Genomic DNA, 26,752 nt, shown 5'->3' with positions numbered 1-26,752 from the left:
TGTTGCTGTGATATAATTGATATTGTTGTGATGAGATATTGATCTAAAGTCAGGCAAAAGTTATGTTATTGCTGTGAAGAATTGCTGCAAATTATTCTCCTATAGCAAGTTCTTTTTAATATGATGTTGTTTTACTTCTAAAGATTGCATTTTTACACATTTGCACTATCTTATCTGAATATGGGAATCCCTCCCTACCAAACAAGTTTTTCATATGGAGGGGATTGTATCTAGAGGGGTTTAGAGGGTTTCAAGGGGATCTGGGGGGGATTGGGTGGAACAAGGGGATTCACCAAATCCCCTGAAATCCCCTCCTCCCCAAACCTCCCAAATCCACTCCTACCAAACAAGTCCTTAAGGTTTTAGGTTCAACTAGATGACCAGTTGCGCCAATGGCGCAAAGGCCCGAGAGCAAGCCATGTATTGAAAGAGTGTACATTAATATTATTCGGGCACATAATACTGGAACCCCCATACATTTATTATCTCTATTCATTCAAAGAACTAACCCGAGCAGGCATTGCAAGACTATTAAGAATCGGTATGAAACTAAGAAAAGTGGGCATCCTCTATAAACATGCATATTGACCAATGGCATATGAGCACACAATCACCCAGGAAGAAAACCACAAGGAGAAGCATAAGGTAAAACAGAAATTTATGATACACGGTCTGTAGATAACAATATATATAGCTTCGAGTGCACTATATACCAGTAGACATGACCATGAGGACAAATTCAGAGCCAAATGGCATGGAAAGGAGTCAAATATATACCATAGAAAAACAAAACTGGGAATGTCAAAAAGACGTAAACAGGGCATACAGATACAACGGCACGGTAAGATAAATAACATGATGTAATAGTGGCTATGGTTTCATTCTGGTAAAACCATCACAAAGAAATAAAATTCACATGAAAATATTTGCTTCCTACAGGCTTACAATGATAGGTGTAACTACTTAAACTCACAATTGGATAAGAAGAATGTATGATGAAGGCTGGAAGATATAAAAGGACAACAAATTTAAACAGAGCCTTTGTTTCCATCATTTTTTCACCTGGAGAAGTGATGCATTGCTACATAAGAATGAAAAGCACAATTTGAGAGGAATCACAAAGCCAACCAGTACATACATCGTTTTAGAAGGACATGAACATATTTTTCTTCATTAGGACTTTTACAATTTATTATTAGGAGGAATTTGTTTCAGGAGATCCATTTGGCAAGCACAATGTCACATCCCTAGCTTCTGGTGCTGCCTGGTGTGTGCATCATGTTTAAATTCCATTTAAATTTGAAATGGGGATTTGTGAAACCCTTAGAATCATTTTTTGGAAATGACCCAAATAAAAATTGCTCCAAAAAAAGGTCCAAGAAAATGCTCATGTTGCTCTCTGAAAATATTGGACAGAGATAAAAATCAAACCAATATTTTTAGGAGCCCATAAGTATTTATTCTGGGCATTTGGAATTAATGCATAACTATTTGCATTGGATATATATATTATATATAATTAATATATGTCCAATAATTCTGGAACATTTTATGTGGTTTAGTATATTTTAGTTCTAGCCACATAATTATATTCAGGATTTTATAAAATGGTTTAGTATTTTACTAAACCAAAATAAAACAGAAAAAAATAGAAAACAATAAATAAAAGCAGAGAGAGAACTTACCTCAGCTTACCTGGCAGCCACCCACAGCCCAACACTGTGCAGCCCACCTGCGCGGCCCAGCCCACCTGGCCCCCTTCTCCTGTCTTCTTCCCGTGCCAGCGCACGAAGCAGCTCGGTGGCGAGCACCGCCGTCGCGCTTGGCCACCTCCTGCCTGGTTGCCTCCCTCCTCGATGCGCCTGGAGACGCCACGACACCCTGGCCCCTCTCTCACTCTCCCTGGAACCCATCTCGCTCTCCCTCCGTCCCTATTCCCCCCTCTGCTCTCTCTCCCTCCCGCGACCGAATGGAGCCGCCGCCACCGACAAGCTCCCTCACGGCCACCGGCCACCACACGCAATCCCGACGCACCCAGAAGCTCCGCCACGTTGTCTTCTTCATCTTCGATGAGCCACGCAAGCCGGGAGGGCCCGGAACATCGCCATCGCCGTCGTCTTCCACCTCGGGCTCCGACCACCGCCGCCGTTGATTCGCCGTCTCCACCGCCTCCCCGAGCACGCCGACCTTCTCTTCGAACTCCCCGTGAGCCCCTGTCCATTTCCCCTCTCTCCCCGTGCCCGTCCGCGCCTTCTAACCACCCCGACTGTCGGAGCCGACCGTTCCTCGCCGCCGGCGATGACGCAGACGGGGCTAGAGCCACCGTAGCTAACCCCCGAGCACGGCAACGTGCTCAGCACCCTTCCAGGAGCCGAGCGCGCCCACCCGTGCGACCTGCCATGCCCCCTAGCGCCAACCCCGACCTCGCCGTGCTCCGGTCGCCGCCGCGGGCCCCGTTCCGGTGAGCTCGGGCCACCTCAGCCCCTGCCGTTTGCACAGATGGATGCGGGCGACTCCCAGCTACGCGTAGAGCCCCTCAGTCGCCGATTTGGTCGCCGAAGTAGCGTTTCCGATGCCCTCCGCCGTTGCTGGCGTCGCCGGCGACAAGCCGCGGGTCAACTCCGGCGGGTTTGACCCGGGGTTTGACCCCCCTGACGTGTGGGCCTAGGCGCTGCTAGATTAGTGTTAGATTAGTTAGCGCTAATTAACCTAGCTAATTAGATAGGCCACTGACATGCGGGCCCCGCCCGGCTAACTAAGTCAGTTAGGGCTAACTAACCTGGTTAGTTGACTGGGTCACTGACCAGTGGACCCCACTAGTCAGGTTTGACCTGAATCTGCCCCGTTGACCTGATGACGTCAAGGTGATGTCATGCTGACGCATTAAATGATTTTCTGGATTTAAAATAAATCAGAAAATCCAGAAAATTATATAAACTTCAATAAATCATAGAAAATTAACCGTAACTCCAAATTAAATAATTTATATATGAAAAATTATCAGAAAAATTCAAGGAATCCATCTGTACCATTTTCATGCATGTTAGAACAACTTATAGGTGCTGTTTAGCACAAATCAATTAAATGGCATTTGAATAATCACATATGGAGTTTAAATTTGAATCTTGTATTCAAACCAACTTCATTTAATCTGTTGCTAGTTGCATTAGCTCAAAACACATTCATTTTGCCATGTCATGATCATGCATCATATTGTGCATTGCATTGATTGTGTTTCCTTCTATGTTGCCGGTATTTGTCCCCTCTCGATAGACGTGATACCGATGATGTGATCGTTGACACTGATGAAGACTCAATGCTATCTTCAGAAGTGCCAGGCAAGCAAAACCCCCTTGTTCATTCCGATAAAATCCCACTCTCTCGCTCCTGCTCTCTTTTAATGCATTAGGACAACACCGATTCAACTGTTACATGTTGCGGTAGTTGAACCCCTTTATCCTCTGCATGACCTGTCATTGCCACAGTAAATAGATGAAACCCACTAGCATGAGTAGGAGTTGTTTGAGCCCTGTTGTGCCTACTCATTCATGTTTGTTTGTCATGCCTGCTACTGCTTAGAGTTGAGTCAGGTCTGATTCATCGGGGATGAATCAGAGGTGGGTGAACATGTCCTACTGTGTGTGAGCTAAGTGTGTGAACACGATTTGATAAAGGTAGCGGTGAGAGGCCATGTAGGAGTACATGGTGGGTTGTCTCATTGCAGCCGTCCTCAGGAACTGAGTTCTGTGTTTGTGATCCATGATTCAGCTACTACCACGCATTGGGCCCGAAACCAATGGACCCTCTCGGCTTCTTGATCACCCTTGTCCTCTGTCCAGGAGTTGCAAGTAGTTTCTGGTGTTTGTAGTATGCTGGAGGCCGTGCGCAGCGCTGACCGTAGGGGTGGGCTGTGATGCGGTAGGCACGTGGCCGGGTAAACCGGGCGCCCGTTTGGTGTCACGGAACCCTGTTCACATCGTTTGGGGCTGTGAGCGAAACTCCGGCCGGATCTCCTCATGGATGGAACCCGAATAGGCGATAAACCTGGACTAGAGACTTGAGTGTTTAGGCAGGCCGTGGCCGACACCCACGTTGGGCTTCCGCTTGAAGGTTGCCGAGTACATGTCGTGTAAACGGCGGTAAGTGGTGAGAGCGTGTGTGAAGAAGTACACCCCTGCAGGGTTAACCTAATCTATTCGAATAGCCGTGTCCGCGGAAAAGGACTTCTGGGTTGCTTATATCAGTTCATAGACAAGTGAAAGTGGATACTCTAAAATACGCAAGATAAGCGTGAGTGCTATGGGTGGCGTTCTCGTAGGGAGACGGGAGCGGATCCATAGTGGTGTATTGATATGGTGAATATGTGGACTCGTGTGCGCCACCTCAAAAGAGTTACTTGCAGTCGTAGTTCAGGATAGCCACCGAGTCAAAGCTGGCTTGCTGCAGTTAAACCCCACCATCCCCTTTGTTGATAATGATGCATATGTAGTTAGTTCTGATGTAAGTCTTGCTGGGTACATTTGTACTCACGTTTGCCTATTTTATGTTTTTGCAGAGAGACTTCGGTCTCACTAATAGTTTCGCGTGGACTTCGACGTTTAGCTTGTTACCTCAGCTACGATCTTGTGCCCCGGCAGGATCTGGTAGATAGTCAGGCTTCTCAGCCCTTTTCAGTTATAGATGTCTGTACCCAGACATGATAGCTTCCGCTTGTGCTTTGATTTGTATGCTCTGATTGTTGGGTCATGAGACCCATGTTTGTAATGTCTCGCTCCTCGGAGCCTATCGAATAAATTACTTGAGTCGTAGAGTCATGTTGTGATGCCATGTTGTGTTTGCACATATCGAGCATATTGTGTGTATGTTATTGAAATGCTTGGTATGTGTGGGATCTGACTATCTAGTTGTTTATCTTTAGTAGCCTCTCTTATCGGGAAATGTCTCCTGGTGTTTCCACCGAGCCATGGTAGCTTGCTACTGCTCCGGAACACTTAGGCTGGCCGGCATGTGTCCTTCTTCGTTCCTGTGTCTGTCCCTTCGGGGAAATGTCACGCGATGAATACCGGAGTCCTGTTAGCCCGCTACAGCCCGGTTCACCGGAGTCCTGCTAGCCTAGTGCTACAGCCTGGATTCACTCGCTGATGACCGACACGTTCGATGCTGGGTCATGGATGTCTGTCCCTGTAAGTCTGTGCCACTTTGGGTTTACGACTAGCCATGTCAGCCCTGGGCTCCTTATCATATGGATGCTAGCGACACTGTCATATACGTGTGCCAAAAGGCGCAAACGGTCCCGGGCAAAGGTAAGGCGACACCCGTGGGAATACCGTGCGTGAGGCCGCAAAGTGATATGATGTGTTACATGCTAGATCGATGTGGCATTGAGTCGGGGTCCTGACAGCGTTGGTATCAGAGCTTGACTGCCTGTAGGATTACCAAGCCAAACTGGTCGAAGTTGAGTCTAGAAATTCTTTAGTTATATAAGGGAATTGATTGTGGGAGGGAACGTAAGGCTCTTTTTACTCCTTATACCTTATGCCTTCTGATCTGAGTCATCTTATCTTTCCTGCGGGGATTAAGAACTAGGCTATCTCTTCTTTCTATTAGGATCACGTGTTACTAATCCGTAGACTTATAGATTGTTGGATTTAAGTCTCAGTTCAGTTCTTACTACTTCTGTATGTTAATTATTGATCTCGAGACCTTGATATTGTGCCTCTGAGTGGTTATGCCACCATTTTTGTGAATGTCTCAAATCTTTTCTGAGCATTTACAGCCGTTATGCTGTCCGAGTCATCCCAGGTTTCTAAGTAGTCTGATGCATTTGCAAATCCTTTCTTCCATTTCAATGTTCCCATGGGCCAGATTAACCACACTAATCAGCGAGTTGAGGTACTCCGTTACCTTGGCATATATGTTGGAGATATTATTATGACCCTAGGTGTCTTAGGGGATCACCTAGTAATTTAGCCATGATTGGTGTCCCAGTGTGATGATTCTGGCCTTTATCCTCGAAAGCATTCCGTGATGCTACTTAGTAGTAGGTATTCTATTCCTGGGTTCTTGAACCCGAAATTCACTCTACTTACTTCATGTTGATAGTAATTGCTAGCGCCTTTAGGATATTAGTAACCTTTGCATTAGTTCTCGAGGTCCGTGGTATATCCTTCTTCCAAATACCATGAACCACTTACGGCAAAAGTTTGTTGGATCAAAAGATCACAACAGGAGTGCTCTCGATGGGTTCTCCATTCATAATTGTGACTCTGCCAGTTCTACCTTTCCGCATGGATTGTCCGGAAGAAATATGTTGAACTCGTTCGACATGCTAATCTATGCATTCACAACTCAGAAAATCATATGTTCCTTTGAGTGGTCCCTCTTTAGTTGTTTTCTGGCCCTTGTCTATCAATTGATAGTCAAGAGTATGCGTGCATTCGTTCGTCGATGCCTATTACCCTTGTGGTCCGCCAGGCCATTCTATTTCAGAATGAATAGGAGAAACAAACTCCAGTACCTCATCCATATCTAGGATTGGGTCAAAGTAGTTGTGTTCCGCAGATCAAGTTACAATCCAGCTTCTGGTCTGCTCTACCCGGAAGTATTACCTTCTTTATGACAGGAATTTCATGAGAATTGCACCACCTTTTGTGAATTCTTGACATAGTGATACTTCTCGCCATCCTTTTTCATTCCTCGGTTCCGTGTTGTTGCAGCCGGAGTGCCGACAAGTGAATCATGATGTGTGAACTCAATACTCCTAGCAACCCCATTGCTTGGTAGTTAATGGACAATAATCTTATTCTTAGTATGTTGGTTATTGAATCACCATTCTAAGATTGATCATGCTACCTAGTCCTTATTTCCTGGTGCACTCTTTGATTGATGAGTTAGGATTTTGTCAATCCTTGCTCTATTGATCATATCGTCTTGCCCTGAAAAGCAAGATTGTTCTCGAGCTTAGTAACATACCGGTGGTTCATGATTTTCTGAATATCTTCTCAGAAGTATTACCAGGTTGTCACCTGACCGCTATGTTGAGCTCGTGATCAAGTTGGTTTCTTGTGAACCACCTTCTCTCCAAGAGTCGGTGTTAGATATCCCTAAGCTAGTTGGTTAAGCTAAACGACAACTTGGAGGGTTGGAAGATAAAAGCTTGCCTGACTTAGTTCGTTCCAAAGGGATATTCTTGTGTAGTGTGTATTGAAGAAAGATGATATCTTCATCGATTGGTCCCTGTGATCAGTTGCTGGACCTATTGTCTTATCAATCCTTTGATTTGAGTGTGGGCTATCGTCAAATCAAGTCAGAACCAACGATGTTCGTAATGTTGTCTTACTCGTGGTTGATCCCTCGAGCATACACCATTATATCTTTTGGGTCTGATCAATGCTATCACCGTGTTCACATGATGGTGGAAGTCCAGTGATATGGAAATTCTGATGAGTTGTTGTTGAGCCCATTGACAACATCCTTATCTCCTCCATGATGTTGTTGAACATTAAGTTAGTGTTGGAAAATTTTGAAAGCATTTTCTTCATGCTAGCTCATGAAGTATTTGTTTGATGAAAGGAGTGACTTCCTCTTATACACGTGCATTTGGTGAAAGTTGCCGCCGTGAAATTGAGAAAGATTGTTTTGTTTCCTTTGGAATCATCCCAAATCGGTCATGCACGTGCGAAGAATTCTGTGGTCTGTTAGACTGATCATCTTCATTCCATATGTATATCCTAGCACACCAAGCCACTGACTGATTTGTTCAAGGAGAAGGAGTATCTTCATAAGAGCTAATCCGGACTTATGAAAGAACTTCGATATCCTCGCGGATGGTTCCCAACCAGAACTCGGTAGTGTTTTATTGTAAGACCACCATGTGATCATGTTTGTCTGAGGCAGCATGTTCACACATGTGTAGCAGAACCAGCTCATATTTTGGAGCTTGCTATCGTAGTTCATTTCCTGAGAATCTCGCAACGTCATCTCGTCGATTTGTGTTGCAAACCTTCATTTTCCTTCCTAGACTCGATGAGTCTGGAATATCCTGACACCAACCAGATCTGAATCTCAGGCAGATATGATGGTTGGAATATTTCCCAAGAATTATAATATTGGTCGCGCGATAACCGGTAAAGTGGATGTCGTGGCCAACACACCCAGCCGGAAGACCTGATATTATAATATCTTGATTGATGAAGTTGGCCACCTCCCCATAGGGATTTCGTCGGATTTACTCCCTAGTTGCCCCTATGGATTTCTGTATTCTGAAGTCCGACCTTTTTACTTGATGTTCTAGTTATCAAACCATACCTATGAATGGGTTACACTAGCACGTCAAGGAGAACATTAGAAGCGGAGTGCTAAATGTCTCTCGGTCGATCATCCAGATTTTTTTTCCTTGGCCTCGCTAGGGTGAAATCTGAGAAAGTGTTATCTTCCTTTGCATCTGCATCGTCCATCGTTGTTCATCATGGTGGTATGTTGTGTTGCCAGGATCCTTGACACGGATGTTGGTAAAACCTTGATGAATATGGAAATGCTCAAGTTCTTGAGAGCACGCACAAGCGCTAGGTGTTATCATCGGCACTAACTGGGTTTGCTCTCAGTTTCCTCGGCAATGCTATGATCTTTTCAAACAGTGAATTCACTCTCTATTGTTGGGTTCTTCCCCAGTTACCAGAATCATTCCCAGCATTTGCATTTTGTTCCCAGCTTGCACCGCCAATGTGCCATTCTACCACGGGTTCCTCCCATTTCCGGTGATAAGCAAAAATCATCCATTGCGTTGTCTTCAACAAGGTAATCCACATCATCCAAGTCTGAGTATGCCATTCTACCGACCCCCTCCAAACGATCGTTGTGAATTGCCTTAGGCTGGTATGAAGAGTTTCAATGATCTTTGAATCAAAAGTAATTCTTTTTGCCACTTAAGGGGGTATATCTACGAGTCACCATCCCTAAGGTGCCCCGTTGTGCTATCATGGCAACTAAAATCCTCGCTACGTTGACAATCGATTACCACCTTCTTAAGTGTGGAATTGTTGTCCACCTAGTGAACCTTCGTCATCCGTTTCTTTCCACCCCTCTTGATGTGTATCTCGTGTCTCAACCCGAGAGATGGCTTTATGTCTCATTCCGTGAGTTGTTCGGTCTACTAGAAGATCGATCCTGCTAGAGTTTCCCTTTCCTCTCATTGTCATGTCAATTGGAGTTCTCAGAACAAGACGACAAGACAAAGATGGTGATCGAAACAACGTTCATTTGAAGTGCAACCTGGATCGTGAAGATTATACTAGTTTGCGTTTCCCCTTCATCTTACCCTACGCTTGAATCTCGAGACGAGATTCTTGTTTAGTGGGGGTGAGTTGTCACATCCCTAGCTTCTGGTGCTGCCTGGTGTGTGCATCATGTTTAAATTCCATTTAAATTTGAAATGGGGATTTGTGAAACCCTTAGAATCATTTTTTGGAAATGACCCAAATAAAAATTGCTCCAAAAAAAGGTCCAAGAAAATGCTCATGTTGCTCTCTGAAAATATTGGACAGAGATAAAAATCAAACCAATATTTTTAGGAGCCCATAAGTATTTATTCTGGGCATTTGGAATTAATGCATAACTATTTGCATTGGATATATATATTATATATAATTAATATATGTCCAATAATTCTGGAACATTTTATGTGGTTTAGTATATTTTAGTTCTAGCCACATAATTATTTTTAGGATTTTATAAAATGGTTTAGTATTTTACTAAACCAAAATAAAACAGAAAAAAATAGAAAACAATAAATAAAAGCAGAGAGAGAACTTACCTCAGCTTACCTGGCAGCCACCCACAGCCCAACACTGTGCAGCCCACCTGCGCGGCCCAGCCCACCTGGCCCCCTTCTCCTGTCTTCTTCCCGTGCCAGCGCACGAAGCAGCTCGGTGGCGAGCACCGCCGTCGCGCTTGGCCACCTCCTGCCTGGTTGCCTCCCTCCTCGATGCGCCTGGAGACGCCACGACACCCTGGCCCCTCTCTCACTCTCCCTGGAACCCCTCTCGCTCTCCCTCCGTCCCTATTCCCCCCTCTGCTCTCTCTCCCTCCCGCGACCGAACGGAGCCGCCGCCATCGACAAGCTCCCTCGCGGCCACCGGCCACCACACGCAATCCCGACGCACCCAGAAGCTCCGCCACGTTGTCTTCTTCATCTTCGATGAGCCACGCAAGCCGGGAGGGCCCGGAACATCGCCATCGCCGTCGTCTTCCACCTCGGGCTCCGACCACCGCCGCCGTTGATTCGCCGTCTCCACCGCCTCCCCGAGCACGCCGACCTTCTCTTCGAACTCCCCCTGAGCCCCTGTCCATTTCCCCTCTCTCCCCGTGCCCGTCCGCGCCTTCTAACCACCCCGACTGTCAGAGCCGACCGTTCCTTGCCGCCGGCGATGACGCAGACGGGGCTAGAGCCACCGTAGCTAACCCCCGAGCACGGCAACGTGCTCAGCACCCTTCCAGGAGCCGAGCGCGCCCACCCGTGCGACCTGCCGTGCCCCCTAGCGCCAACCCCGACCTCGCCGTGCTCCGGTCGCCGCCGCGGGCCCCGTTCCGGTGAGCTCGGGCCACCTCAGCCCCTGCCGTTTGCACAGATGGATGCGGGCGACTCCCAGCTACGCGTAGAGCCCCTCAGTCGCCGATTTGGTCGCCGAAGTAGCGTTTCCAACGCCCTCCGCCGTTGCTGGCGTCGCCGGCGACAAGCCGCGGGTCAACTCCGGCGGGTTTGACCCGGGGTTTGACCCCCCTGACGTGTGGGCCCAGGCGCTGCTAGATTAGTGTTAGATTAGTTAGCGCTAATTAACCTAGCTAATTAGATAGGCCACTGACATGCGGGCCCCACCCGGCTAACTAAGTCAGTTAGGGCTAACTAACCTGGTTAGTTGACTGGGTCACTGACCAGTGGACCCCACTGGTCAGGTTTGACCTGAATCTGCCCCGTTGACCTGATGACGTCAAGGTGATGTCATGCTGACGCATTAAATGATTTTCTGGATTTAAAATAAATCAGAAAATCCAGAAAATTATATAAACTTCAATAAATCATAGAAAATTAACCGTAACTCCAAATTAAATAATTTATATATGAAAAATTATCAGAAATATTCAAGGAATCCATCTGTACCATTTTCATGCATGTTAGAACAACTTATAGGTGCTGTTTAGCACAAATCAATTAAATGGCATTTGAATAATCACATATGGAGTTTAAATTTGAATCTTGTATTCAAACCAACTTCATTTAATCTGTTGCTAGTTGCATTAGCTCAAAACACATTCATTTTGCCATGTCATGATCATGCATCATATTGTGCATTGCATTGATTGTGTTTCCTTCTATGTTGCCGGTATTTGTCCCCTCTCGATAGACGTGATACCGATGATGTGATCGTTGACACTGATGAAGACTCAATGCTATCTTCAGAAGTGCCAGGCAAGCAAAACCCCCTTGTTCATTCCGATAAAATCCCACTCTCTCGCTCCTGCTCTCTTTTAATGCATTAGGACAACACCGATTCAACTGTTACATGCTGCGGTAGTTGAACCCCTTTATCCTCTGCATGACCTGTCATTGCCACAGTAAATAGATGAAACCCACTAGCATGAGTAGGAGTTGTTTGAGCCCTGTTGTGCCTACTCATTCATGTTTGTTTGTCATGCCTGCTACTGCTTAGAGTTGAGTTAGGTCTGATTCATCGGGGATGAATCAGAGGTGGGTGAACATGTCCTACTGTGTGTGAGCTAAGTGTGTGAACACGATTTGATAAAGGTAGCGGTGAGAGGCCATGTAGGAGTACATGGTGGGTTGTCTCATTGCAGCCGTCCTTAGGAACTGAGTTCTGTGTTTGTGATCCATGATTCAGCTACTACCACGCATTGGGCCCGAAACCAATGGACCCTCTCGGCTTCTTGATCACCCTTGTCCTCTGTCCAGGAGTTGCAAGTAGTTTCTGGTGTTTGTAGTATGCTGGAGGCCGTGCGCAGCGCTGACCGTAGGGGTGGGCTGTGATGCGGTAGGCACGTGGCCGGGTAAACCGGGCGCCCGTTTGGTGTCACGGAACCCTGTTCACATCGTTTGGGGCTGTGAGCGAAACTCCGGCCGGATCTCCTCATGGATGGAACCCGAATAGGCGATAAACCTGGACTAGAGACTTGAGTGTTTAGGCAGGCCGTGGCCGACACCCACGTTGGGCTTCCGCTTGAAGGTTGCCGAGTACATGTCGTGTAAACGGCGGTAAGTGGTGAGAGCGTGTGTGAAGAAGTACACCCCTGCAGGGTTAACCTAATCTATTCGAATAGCCGTGTCCGCGGAAAAGGACTTCTGGGTTGCTTATATCAGTTCATAGACAAGTGAAAGTGGATACTCTAAAATACGCAAGATAAGCGTGAGTGCTATGGGTGGCGTTCTCGTAGGGAGACGGGAGCGGATCCATAGTGGTGTATTGATATGGTGAATATGTGGACTCGTGTGCGCCACCTCAAAAGAGTTACTTGCAGTCGTAGTTCAGGATAGCCACCGAGTCAAAGCTGGCTTGCTGCAGTTAAACCCCACCATCCCCTTTGTTGATAATGATGCATATGTAGTTAGTTCTGATGTAAGTCTTGCTGGGTACATTTGTACTCACGTTTGCCTATTTTATGTTTTTGCAGAGAGACTTCGGTCTCACTAATAGTTTCGCGTGGACTTCGACGTTTAGCTTGTTACCTCAGCTACGATCTTGTGCCCCGGCAGGATCTGGTAGATAGTCAGGCTTCTCAGCCCTTTTCAGTTATAGATGTCTGTACCCAGACATGATAGCTTCCGCTTGTGCTTTGATTTGTATGCTCTGATTGTTGGGTCATGAGACCCATGTTTGTAATGTCTCGCTCCTCGGAGCCTATCGAATAAATTACTTGAGTCGTAGAGTCATGTTGTGATGCCATGTTGTGTTTGCACATATCGAGCATATTGTGTGTATGTTATTGAAATGCTTGGTATGTGTGGGATCTGACTATCTAGTTGTTTATCTTTAGTAGCCTCTCTTATCGGGAAATGTCTCCTGGTGTTTCCACCGAGCCATGGTAGCTTGCTACTGCTCCGGAACACTTAGGCTGGCCGGCATGTGTCCTTCTTCGTTCCTGTGTCTGTCCCTTCGGGGAAATGTCACGCGATGAATACCGGAGTCCTGTTAGCCCGCTACAGCCCGGTTCACCAGAGTCCTGCTAGCCCAGTGCTACAGCCTGGATTCACTCGCTGATGACCGACACGTTCGATGCTGGGTCATGGATGCATGTCCCTGTAAGTCTGTGCCACTTTGGGTTTACGACTAGCCATGTCAGCCCCGGGCTCCTTATCATATGGATGCTAGTGACACTGTCATATACGTGTGCCAAAAGGCGCAAACGGTCCCGGGCAAAGGTAAGGCGACACCCGTGGGAATACCGTGCGTGAGGCCGCAAAGTGATATGAGGTGTTACATGCTAGATCGATGTGGCATTGAGTCGGGGTCCTGACACACAAGTTGATCATAATGCAACAGAGAACATTCACCATGTAAAATCAAGATTACCTGAGACTGTTGTGGACCAGCCAAACCATTCAGTGCCTCTGCAAAAGAAAGGTAAGGATTTGACAAAGCAATTCCAACCTGTGATAAAATAAATACCATTAGTGCTACATAAACAGGTTAGTGCATGTAGGGGATATAAACAGGAAACAAGTAAACAACCAAAGCACACTAAGCTAGTAGGATCACAAGCAACGCACAAATAATTGAAGGCCAACCTGTTGGGGAACGTTGCAGAAAACAAAAATTTTCCTACTCGTTTCACCAAGATCATCTAGGAGTTCATCTAGCAACGAGTGAATAGATGCATCTACATACCTTGTAGATCGCGAGCGGAAGCGTTCAAAGAACGGGGATGATGTAGTCGAACACGACGTGATTCGAATCACCGGAGATCCTAGCACCGAACGGACGGCACCTCCGCGTTCAACACACGTACGGAAACAGCCACGTCTCCTCCTTCTTGATCCAGCAAGGGAGGGAGGAGAGGTTGAGGGAGATGGCACCAGCAGCAGCACGACGGCGTGGTGTTGATGGAGCTGCAGTACTCCGGTAGAGCTTCGCTAAGCTATAAGGAGGTGGAGGAGGTGTTGGGGAGGGAGAAGGAGGCAACCAAAGGCCAAGGACTCAAGGTATGAAGTCCCTCCTCTCCCCCACTATATATAGGGGTGCCAAGGGGGGTGGCCGGCCCTAGGAGATCCAATCTCCTAGGGGGTGCGGCGGCCAAGGGGGGTTTCCCTCCCCCCCCCAAGGCACCTAGGAGGTGCCTTCCACTAGTAGGACTCCTCCCCTTTGGAAACCCTAGGCGCATGGGCCTAGTGGGGCTGGTGCCCTTGGCCCAAGAAGGCCAAGGCGCACCCCCTACAGCCCATGTGGCCCCCGGGGATGGGTGGCCCCACCCGGTGGGCCCCCGGGACCCCTCCGGTGGTCCCGGTACAATACCGATAACCCCGAAACTTGTCCCGATGCCCGAAACAGGACTTCCCATATATAAATCTTTACCTCCGGACCATTCCGGAACTCCTCGTGACGTCCGGGATCTCATCCGTGACTCCGAACAACATTCGGGTTACTGCATATACATATCCCTACAACCCTAGCGTAACTGAACCTTAAGTGTGTAGACCCTACGGGTTCGGGAGACATGTAGACATGACCGAGATCGCTCTCCGGTCAATAACCAACAGCGGGATCTGGATACCCATGTTGGCTCCCACACGCTCCACGATGATCTCATCGGATGAACCACGATGTCGAGGATTCAATCAACCCCGTATGCAATTCCCTTTGTCAATCGATATGTTACTTGCCCGAGATTCGATCGTCGGTATCCCAATACCTCGTTCAATCTTGTTACTGGCAAGTCACTTTACTCGTACCGTAATGCATGATCCTGTGACCAAACACTTGGTCACTTTGAGCTCATTATGATGATGCATTACTGAGTGGGCCCAGTGATATCTCTCCGTCATACGGAGTGACAAATCCCAGTCTCGATCCATATAAAACAATAGATACTTTCGGAGATACCTGTAGTGCACCTTTATAGTCACCCAGTTACGTTGTGACGTTTGATACACCCAAAGCACTCCTACGGCATCCAGGAGTTATACGATCTCATGGTCGAAGGAAGAGATACTTTGACATTGCAAAAACTCTAGCAAACGAACTATACGATCTTGTGCTATGTTTAGGATTGGGTCTTGTCCATCACATCATTATCCTAATGATGTGATCCCGTTATCAATGACATCCAATGTCCATAGCCAGGAAACCATGACTATCTATTGATCAACGAGCTAGTCAACTAGAGGCTTACTAGGGACATGTTGGTGTCTGTTATTCACACATGTATTACGATTTCCGGATAACACAATTATAGCATCAATAAAGACAATTATCATGAACAAAGAAATATAATAATAATGCTTTTATTATTGCCTCTAGGGCATATTTCCAACAGTCTCCCACTTGCACTAGAGTCAATAATCTAGTTACATTGTGATGAATCGAACACCCATGGAATTCTGGTGTTGATCATGTTTTGCTCTTGGGAGAGGTTTAGTCAACGGATCTGCTACATTCAGGTCCGTATGTACTTTACAAATCTCTATGTCTCCATCTTGAACATTTTCACGGATGGAGTTGAAGCGACGCTTGATGTGCCTTGTCTTCTTGTGAAACCTGGGCTCCTTGGCAAGTGCAATAGCTCCAGTGTTGTCACAGAAGAGCTTGATTGGCCCCGACGCATTGGGTATGACTCCTAGGTCGGTGATGAACTCCTTCACCCATATTGCTTCATGTGCTGCCTCCGAGGCTGCCATGTACTCCGCTTCACATGTAGATCCCGCCACGACGCTCTGCTTGCAACTACACCAGCTTACTGCCCCACCATTCAAAATATACACGTATCCGGTTTGTGACTTAGAGTCATCCAGATCTGTGTCGAAGCTAGCGTCGACGTAACCTTTTACGACGAGCTCTTCGTCACCTCCATAAACGAGAAACATTTCCTTAGTCCTTTTCAGGTACTTCAGGATATTCTTGACCGCTGTCCAGTGTTCCTTGCCGGGATTACTTTGGTACCTTCCTACCAAACTTACGGCAAGGTTTACATCAGGTCTGGTACACAGCATGGCATACATAATAGAACCTATGGCTGAGGCATAGGGGATGACACTCATCTCTTCTATCTCTGCTGCCGTGGTCGGACATTGAGCTGAGCTCAATTTCACACCTTGCAAAACAGGCAAGAACCCTTTCTTGGACTGATCCATTTTGAACTTCTTCAAAATCTTATCAAGATATGTGCTTTGTGAAAGACCTATGAGGCGTCTTTATCTATCCCTATAGATCTTGATGCCTAATATATAAGCAGCTTCTCCAAGGTCCTTCATTGAAAAACTCTTATTCAAGTAGGCCTTAATGCTGTCCAAAAGTTCTATATCATTTCCCATCAAAAGTATGTCATCTACATATAGTATGAGAAATGCTATAGAGCTCCCACTCACTTTCTTGTAAACACAGGCTTCTCCATAAGTCTGTGTAAACCCAAACGCTTTGATCATCTCATCAAAACGAATGTTCCAACTCCGAGATGCTTGCACCAACCCATAAATCGAGCGTTGGAGCTTGCACACCTTGTCAGCATTTTTAGGATCGACAAAACCTTCCGGCTGCATCATATACAATTCTTCCTTAAGGAAACCATTAAGGAATGCCGTTTTGACGTCCATTTGCCAAATTTCATAATCATAAAATGCGGCAATTGCTAACATGATTCGGACGGACTTCAGCTTCGCTACCGGTGAGAAAGTCTCATCGTAGTCAACCCCTTGAACTTGTCGATAACCCTTAGCGACAAGCCGAGCTTTATAGATGGTTACATTACCATCCGCGTATGTCTTCTTCTTAAAGATCCATTTATTTTCTATGGCTCGCCGTTCTACGGGCAAGTCAGTCAAAGTCCATACTTCGTTTTCATACATGGATCCTATCTCGGATTTCATGGCTTCTAGCCATTTGTCGGAATCCGGACCCGCCATCGCTTCTTCATAGTTCGAAGGTTCACCGTTGTCTAACAACATGATTTCCAAGACAGGGTTGCCGTACCACTCTGGTGCGGAACGTGTCCTCGTGGACCTTCGAATTTCAGTAGGAGCTTGATCAGAAGTATCTTGATTATCATTAACTTCCTCTCTAGTCGGTGCAGGCACCTCAGGAACATTTTCTTGAGTTGCGCCATTTTCCGGTTCAAGAGGTAATACTTCATCAAGCTCTACTTTCCTCCCACTTACTTCTTTCGAGAGAAACTCTTTCTCCAGAAAGGACCCATTCTTGGCAACAAAGATCTTGCCTTCGGATCTGAGGTAGAAGATATACCCAACAGTTTCTTTAGGGTATCCTATGAAGACGCATTTTTCCGATTTGGGTTCGAGCTTTTCAGGTTGAAGTTTCCTGACATAAGCATCGCATCCCCAAACTTTTAGAAATGACAGCTTAGGTTTCTTCCCAAACCATAATTCATACGGTGTCGTCTCAACGGATTTCGACGGGGCCCTATTTAAAGTGAATGCGGCAGTCTCTAAAGCATAGCCCCAAAAAGATAGTGGTAAATCGGCAAGAGACATCATAGATCGTACCATATCTAATAGAGTGCGATTACGACGTTCGGACACACCATTACGCTGAGGTGTTCCAGGCGGCGTGAGTTGTGAAACTATTCCACATTTTCTTAAGTGTGTACCAAACTCGTGACTCAAGTATTCTCCTCCACGATCTGATCGTAGAAACTTGATTTTCCTGTCACGTTGATTCTCAACTTCACTCTGAAATTCCTTGAACTTTTCAAAGGTCTCAGACTTGTGTTTCATCAAGTAGACATACCCATATCTACTCAAGTCATCAGTGAGGGTGAGAACATAACGATAGCCACCGCGAGCCTCAACACTCATTGGACCGCACACATCAGTATGTATGATTTCCAATAAGTTGGTTGCTCTCTCCATTGTTCCTGAGAATGGAGTCTTGGTCATTTTACCCATGAGGCATGGTTCGCACGTGTCAAATGATTCGTAATCAAGAGACTCTAAAAGTCCATCAGCATGGAGCTTCTTCATGCGTTTGACACCTATGTGACCGAGGCGGCAGTGCCACAAGTATGTGGGACTATCACTATCAATCTTACATCTTTTGGTACTTACACTATGAATATGTGTAGCATTACGCTCGAGATTCATAAAGAATAAACCATTCACCATCCGAGCATGACCATAAAACATATCTCTCATATAAATAGAACAACCATTATTCTCGGATTTAAATGAGTAGCCATCTCGAATTAAACGAGATCCTGATACAATGTTCATGCTCAAACTTGGCACAAAATAACAATTATTGAGGTTCAAAACTAATCCCGTAGGTAAATGTAGAGGTAGCGTGCCGACGGCGATCACATCGACCTTGGAACCATTCCCGACGCGCATCGTCACCTCGTCCTTCACCAGTCTCCGTTTATTCCGCAGCTCCTGTTGTGTGTTACAAATATGAGCAACGGCACCGGTATCAAATACCCAGGAGTTACTACGATTACTGGTAAGGTACACATCAATTACATGTATATCAAATATACCTTTGTTTTTGCCGGCCTTCTTGTCCGCTAAGTACTTAGGGCAGTTCCGCTTCCAGTGACCACTTTCCTTGCAATAAAAACACTCAGTCTCGGGCTTGGGTCCATTCTTTGGCTTCTTCCCGGCAGCTTGCTTGCTGGGCGCGGCAACTACCTTGCCGTCCTTCTTGAAGTTCTTTTTACCCTTGCCCTTCTTGAACTTAGTGGTTTTATTGACCATCAACACTTGATGTTCCTTTCTGACTTCTACCTCTGCTGATTTCAGCATAGCAAATACTTCAGGAATGGTCTTTTCCATCCCCTGCATATTGAAGTTCATCACAAAGCTCTTGTAGCTCGGTGGAAGCGACTGGAGGATTCTGTCAATGACCGCATCATCCGGGAGATTAACTCCCAGCTGAGTCAAGCGGTTATGTAACCCAGACATAGTGAGTATGTGCTCACTGACAGAACTGTTTTCCTCCATCTTACAGCTGAAGAATTTGTCGGAGACTTCATATCTCTCGACCCGGGCATGAGCTTGGAAAACCATTTTCAGCTCTTCGAACATCTCATATGCTCCATGTCTCTCAAAACGCTTTTGGAGTCCCGACTCTAGGCTGTAAAGCATGCCGCACTGAACCAGGGAGTAGTCATCGAAACGTGCCTGCCAAGCGTTCATAACATCTTGTTCTGCAGGGAGAACGGGTGCGTCACCAAGCGGTGCTTGTAGGACATAATCTTTCTTGGCAGCTATGAGGATGATCCTCAGGTTCCGGACCCAGTCCGTATAGTTGCTGCCATCGTCTTTCAGCTTGGTTTTCTCTAGGAACGCGTTGAAGTTGAGGACTACGTTGGCCATTTGATCTACAAGACATATTGTAAAATTTAGACTAAGTTCATGATAATTAAGTTCATCTAATCAAATTATAATGAACTCCCACTCAGATTTGACATCCCTTTGGTCATCTAAGTGTTACACGATCCGAGTCGACTAGGCCGTGTCCGATCATCACGTGAGACGGACTAGTCATCGTCGGTGAACATTCTCATGTAGATCGTATCTTCCATACGACTCGTGTTCGACCTTTCGGTCTCCGTGTTCCGAGGCCATGTCTGTACATGCTAGGCTCGTCAAGTTAACCCTAAGTGTTTTCGCTGTGTAAAACTGTCTTACACCCGTTGTATGTGAACGTAAGAATCTATCACACCCGATCATCACGTGGTGCTTCGAAATGACGAACTGTAGCAACGGTGCACAGTTAGGGGAGAACACTTCTTGAAATTTTGTAAGGGATCATCTTATTTACTACCGTCGTTCTAAGTAAACAAGATGCATAAAACATAATAAACATCACATGCAATTATATAAAGTAGTGACATGATATGGCCAATATCATATAGCTCCTTCGATCTTCATCTTCGGGGCTCCATGATCATCTTGTCACCGGCATGACACCATGATCTCCATCATCATGATCTCCATCATCGTGTCTTCATGAAGTTGTCACGCCAACGACTACTTCTACTTCTATGACTAACGCGTTTAGTAATAAAGTAAAGTAGTTTACATGGCGTTCTTTAATGACACGCAGGTCATACAAAAAATAAAGACAACTCCTATGGCTCCTGCCGGTTGTCATACTCATCGACATGCAAGTCGTGATTCCTATTACAATAGCATGAACATCTCATACATGACATATAGATCATTCATCATTCATCACAACTTTGGCCATATCATATCACAAAGCACTTGCTGCAAAAACAAGTTAGACGTCCTCTAATTGTTGTTTGCAAGTTTTACGTGGCTGAAGTAGGGTTCTAGCAAGAACGTTTTCTTACCTACGTGAAACCACAACGTGATTTGTCAACTTCTATTTACCCTTCATAAGGACCCTTTTCATCGAATCCGCTTCAACTAAAGTAGGAGAGACAGACACCCGCCAGCCACCTTATGCAACTTGCGCATGTTAGTCGGTGGAACCGGTCTCACGTAAGCGTACGTGTAAGGTTGGTCCGGGCCGCTTCATCCCACAATACCGCTGAAGCAAGATAAGACTAGTAGCGGCAAGAAAGTTGACAAATCTACGCCCACAACCAATTGTGTTCTACTCGTGCAAGAAGAACTACGCATAGACCTAGCTCATGATGCCACTGTTGGGGAACGTTGCAGAAAATAAAAATTTTCCTACTCGTTTCACCAAGATCATCTAGGAGTTCATCTAGCAACGAGTGAATAGATGCATCTACATACCTTGTAGATCGCGAGCGGAAGCGTTCAAAGAACGGGGATGATGTAGTCGAACACGACGTGATCCAAATCACCGGAGATCCTAGCACCGAACGGACGGCACCTCCGCGTTCAACACACGTACGGAAACAGCCACGTCTCCTCCTTCTTGATCCAGCAAGGGAGGGAGGAGAGGTTGAGGGAGATGGCACCAGCAGCAGCACGACGGCGTGGTGTTGATGGAGCTGCAGTACTCCGGCAGAGCTTCGCTAAGCAATAAGGAGGTGGAGGAGGTGTTGGGGAGGGAGAAGGAGGCAACCAAAGGCCAAGGACTCAAAGTATGAAGTCCCTCCTCTCCCCCACTATATATAGGGGTGCCAAGGGGGGGGTGGCCGGCCCTAGGAGATCCAATCTCCTAGGGGGTGCGGCGGCCAAGGGGGGTTTCCCTCCCCCCCAAGGCACCTAGGAGGTGCCTTACCCTCCTAGGACTCTTTCCCCCTTAAACCCTAGGCGCATGGGCCTATGTGGGGCTGGTGCCCTTGGCCCAAGCAGGCCAAGGCGCACCCCCTACAGCCCATGTGGCCCCCGGGGATGGGTGGCCCCACCCGGTGGGCCCCCGGGACCCCTCCGGTGGTCCCGGTACAATACCGATAACCCCGAAACTTGTCCCGATGCCCGAAACAGGACTTCCCATATATAAATCTTTACCTCCGGACCATTCCGGAACTCCTCGTGACGTCCGGGATCTCATCCGTGACTCCGAACAACATTCGGGTTACTGCATATACATATCCCTACAACCCTAGCGTAACTGAACCTTAAGTGTGTAGACCCTACGGGTTCGGGAGACATGTAGACATGACCGAGATCGCTCTCCGGTCAATAACCAACAGCGGGATCTGGATACCCATGTTGGCTCCCACACGCTCCACGATGATCTCATCGGATGAACCACGATGTCGAGGATTCAATCAACCCCGTATGCAATTCCCTTTGTCAATCGATATGTTACTTGCCCGAGATTCGATCGTCGGTATCCCAATACCTCGTTCAATCTTGTTACTGGCAAGTCACTTTACTCGTACCGTAATGCATGATCCCGTGACCAAACACTTGGTCACTTTGAGCTCATTATGATGATGCATTACTGAGTGGGCCCAGTGATATCTCTCCGTCATACGGAGTGACAAATCCCAGTCTCGATCCATATAAAACAATAGATACTTTTGGAGATACCTGTAGTGCACCTTTATAGTCACCCAGTTACGTTGTGACGTTTGATACACCCAAAGCACTCCTACGGCATCCAGGAGTTATACGATCTCATGGTCGAAGGAAGAGATACTTTGACATTGCAAAAACTCTAGCAAACGAACTATACGATCTTGTGCTATGTTTAGGATTGGGTCTTGTCCATCACATCATTATCCTAATGATGTGATCCCGTTATCAATGACATCCAATGTCCATAGCCAGGAAACCATGACTATCTATTGATCAACGAGCTAGTCAACTAGAGGCTTACTAGGGACATGTTGGTGTCTGTTATTCACACATGTATTACGATTTCCGGATAACACAATTATAGCATGAATAAAGACAATTATCATGAACAAAGAAATATAATAATAATGCTTTTATTATTGCCTCTAGGGCATATTTCCAACACAACCAGACAAAGCTGCTCCACTTCAAAAAGGCTACAACTTGCACCGCTACAAATTAGGAGGCTTCATATGCTATTCACCATTACAACGATGATGCGTCGCACGGGCAGCAGTGCCTTCACTGGCTCAGATCTGGGTGCTTGTAGGCTAGAAGCTCTTGTTCGAGATAGAAACAACAAGCACATACTTCTGGGCAACAACGCGGGAAATCTCAATAGGCATGGTTACATCGCCACCTCCTATCTGGGCAAGATCATGCACGCTTGTAAAACCGGGGTACTTGTGCTAGATCAAGGCCATAAGTGGCTTGCCAACAATACTCCTTGCAGCTTTATCAAACCACATGAATTCTGCTTCAGCTGCGCCATCACTTCCAAAAGTGCAGACACAGTATCTAAATATGATGAGTCAAACGGACTTAGAAGTAACTTAGCAAATATACTGAAATACATAATGGAGGTTACATAAAACGGATGCCATTACCAATTATCATCATTGACTATCAGCAAGGATCCCAAATTGTCTATTTAATACTAACATTCTCATGGTGAGTGGAAACATGCATTATGACATAAATAATGGAGGTTACATACACCACTATGTTCGATCGAGGGCATGTTTCTGTAGGTTACATATGTCTGAACAATTTTAATATTATGTTATGCCGACCCTAATTCAATATTTGGTCTTGATGCTTCTATTAAACAAAGCCTTGCTCGTTTGCACCAGTATGTTTTGACTTTTGAGTGATATAAGCTTATTCAATGACACAAAGAGTGATATAAGCTCATTCAGTGACAAGCCTGTATTTAACTCCAGGTTGAGGAAACCACATGCATATAACTATATAAGAATACTGGATGCCGACATGATCAAGTAAGATGTAAAACATGAATGCAGAAATAGAGGAGAATGCATTTGCATGTCCTGTGGTGTAGTAGACACCTACCGAGCCTCTGCGGTTGGAAACTGCAACATAAGGCAAGATTTTGGTAACATCCACATGATCTGAAATGAATGTGAGTTCACCACCTAAAGAAGGAATTCCTCCCCGGTGCTTAATGCCAGACTGTAAAGCCAGCTCCTTCTTGTACACCATGTCAATTTCTTCCAATGCCTCAATATGTTTTCTGATAGAACTGAAGAAAGAAATAAAGGATTACTATAAAACTAAAATGGGTTACACGGAGTACAATGCGTATAGCTAATTTGGCATGAAATTAATTTCTAATTGCACTTTTTAGGCGAGGAAATTAAATTCCAACGCGGCCTAAATCAGAGATATGGTTGTAACTGCATACATCTAAACTAAATCACGACATGAGTTTTGGAACAAAGCACAAACAAAAAATATATTAGCGTATCATATCACAAAAGCTCAATTTTTTTCTCTCCAGCAAGTGGCTATGTGAACATGTTGATGTCCTGGTTAAAATGGAATTACAAAATAAGGGAGGCAAGTACCTAATAAATAAGGGATTCCAACAAAAAGGGAAAATAAACAAAAGAATTACCAGATTGTTGATATATCATATAAGCATAGCACTTAGCGGCATGACAACTATACAGCAGTTACATTTGAATATAATGGGGTGAAGATGATGTTCAGTTGCTGCAATTTTTCAAAATGACAGAGATAAAAGCCAGCAAAATCATAATGATATTCTAGAGGACAAAATGTAATGGGAAGAATGTCCATGCCGTGGTGGAAAGAAAAAGACATATCACTTACAACCAGGTGTACACAAATATTCTCCTAAAAAGCATGAATAATCAACCAGGTGTACATAAATATTCTCCTAAAAAGCATGAATAAACAAAGAAAGAAGACCGATCCATCAAGCACAACATATCTAAACATAACATTCATCTATTGTATCAAGCAAACTGTCACCAAAAACATGTAGGAAGAAGGCAGGTAAATCATTTAAGAAAAGAGTGTATGATCTCACCTCCAATAATAGAAAATCTAGATCAAGGAGGACATACAGGTTCTGTAGCAACACAACCATGCAGATCAGTCATAAATACTATTGAGATCAAAGTATGTTAGCAAATAATTTTAACCCAATGAAACCTAAACAACCGTAAAAATAAGCTACCTTAGATTAGATTGGCTCAGAACCATCTATGCCTCTGCTATCGACTTGGGAGTGTTGATTTGTGGATTAGAAGCCATGGTTCGTTTGAAAGAAATTAGCAGCAACAAAATTACAATAATCATGCCTATATTTTTCATTCTGGACCAAAAGTCATTCAATGGTGTACCACATCTCAACATAGTTGCCATTCCTATCAACGGTTATTAAGACAATACATAAGAGCTGATAATGCACGTCCTTCTGTAAATGGAAGTTAGAGAGATAAATGAGAAAATCCATGAGCTAATCATGAATTAGAAAATCAGCTGACACAATCCTCAACGTCTGCCATTCTTCTCCGCATGACTGGGCCGCTGCAACAGAAACATGTACGACCAGAAGCTATGTAGCTGACCAGGTTCTGAACGAAAGGCCATTCCTTCATATCTTTGCAATGCCCCCTGAAAATAGAGAATGAGAGTCAATATAGATCAAAATATTGTCAATTCATTACTCACTAATCGGTAACATATGCTTGTCAAATTTGAGGCTCTAAAGCCAAAAAACAGAGGGAGAAAATCCTGAACACACATGAAAAGAGGAACATAAACGACAGGAAAAGCAGCCAAAGTATACCTTCAACTTCAATCCAATGGTCACATTGAGTTCACGGCCAAATCCTTCATACATCCTCATCTGCAGCTATCTAAGGCAGTGAGTGGAGAACAAAGATTTAAATAAACAAATCATTGCGGACCTGGAACAGGAGAGGAATGGTGGAGCACATGGCAAGAGGCGCAAGTAGAAATTACTGTGAATAATGACAAAAGCATGGTAACAAAAGAAAAGTTGGAGGAGATAGGATTATACCACACGCACCGTCCAGGAACAACAGACCTTTTGAGACCTTGCATACAACCCCAATGAAACCAATGAGAAGATCAGCTGCCCTATACAAATGCTCTGCATCCAAAAACATTATCACAAGATGGACAAACTTGAAGTTGGTGTCATTGACGCCAGTGAAGCACGACAGGAAACAATGGCCATATCGACATGTCTGGTTAAAAGCACCAGACTTAATTATGCACATTATTTCTTGAAGCATCATATCCTTACAATTAATCTTCATATAGAGTTATTTTTTGTAGTCAGCCAGTTCTCAAATCTGCACCTCTCTTTTTGCATCTGTATCTACTACCTCTTGATCGACTATCAACCAAAATAGGTAAAAAGGTAGACCGAGCACATTGCACACCAATAAACATAAACTAAAGCATGGATTGAGCAGAAAAATCAAAGAACAAGCGGGAAGACTTGCCTGCTTACTGGGAGTTTTCCTCGATAGCAGTTGAGTACCACACCGTCTTAAAGATCCATAATAAAAGCCCACCGTTTCAAACAAAAGAAAGATGCACACACATCGGCATCTTCCCTGAGCAGTATTTCCCCTCGGACATTTACACAAACAGATATTGTGCACATTCATAACCTCTCAATCTGGAAGAAAAGAATGTTGCAGATCAGGGGCGCTGGTAGGAATAGATCATCCACATGGACGGTGGTGACAGGATCTGGCAGCACGTCGAGCAGTAAGATGCCTGTTGCTGCTGAAGTGAAGCTGGGTCGGGAGATGGGCACTTACCTCGTCGTCCTCATAGTCCTTGTAGGCGGCGAGGTATGGAGCCGCGGTGCTGATCTTGTAGGCAGGGGCGGGGTGGCTGGATCGCTTGCAGCCGAGGGGGCGATGGTGTGCTGCCACCATGACTCTCTTCGTGGCCGGATCTCGGGGAGGATGCGCCGGTAGAGCAGCTAGCGGTCGCCGGCTAGGGTGGAGCGGCCGGTGAGGCTCTGGCCCGGGTCGGAGAGGCAAGCAGGGGAGCCGGCATCGAGGGAATGGGAGAGGAGGAGACGAGCGGGGAGAGGGGAGGGGCGGCGTGGGAGGAGAGGAGGAAGCGAGCGAGGAGATGAGGCGGCTGCGCTGCTTTTTTCCTTTTACCCCTCGTCTATCTAGGGTTTGATGCTTTTGTTACCCAGAATCGGATGAAAGCCACGCTATTCTGTTGACCCCACACATAACGAGGCCC

At 45.7% G+C, this 26,752-nt stretch overlaps 1 long non-coding RNA gene across 6 annotated transcripts; it reads right to left on the bottom strand.

Annotated features, from left to right (window-relative positions):
• Positions 1–240: 240 nt before the first annotated feature.
• On the bottom strand, positions 241–26,636 carry LOC123072005 (uncharacterized). Of its 6 annotated transcripts, XR_006434773.1 has the most exons (7): positions 26,311–26,636; positions 25,302–26,165; positions 24,687–25,126; positions 24,537–24,578; positions 22,590–23,723; positions 13,581–13,795; positions 241–1,081 (listed from the first exon to the last, which is right to left on the bottom strand). It is a non-coding gene; the product is annotated as an uncharacterized lncRNA (long non-coding RNA). The 6 variants fall into 6 exon arrangements; XR_006434775.1 differs by having other exon boundaries at positions 13,581–13,658; positions 13,778–13,795; positions 22,590–25,126; XR_006434776.1 differs by having other exon boundaries at positions 22,590–22,978; positions 23,534–25,126.
• Positions 26,637–26,752: the final 116 nt, after the last annotated feature.

The sequence above is a fragment of the Triticum aestivum genome, chromosome 3B (genome assembly GCF_018294505.1).
Source record: "Triticum aestivum cultivar Chinese Spring chromosome 3B, IWGSC CS RefSeq v2.1, whole genome shotgun sequence".
NCBI classification, from domain to species: domain Eukaryota; kingdom Viridiplantae; phylum Streptophyta; class Magnoliopsida; order Poales; family Poaceae; genus Triticum; species Triticum aestivum.
The sequence above is the reverse complement of the archived record's forward strand: the minus strand, read 5'-3'. Positions and strand labels throughout refer to the sequence as shown.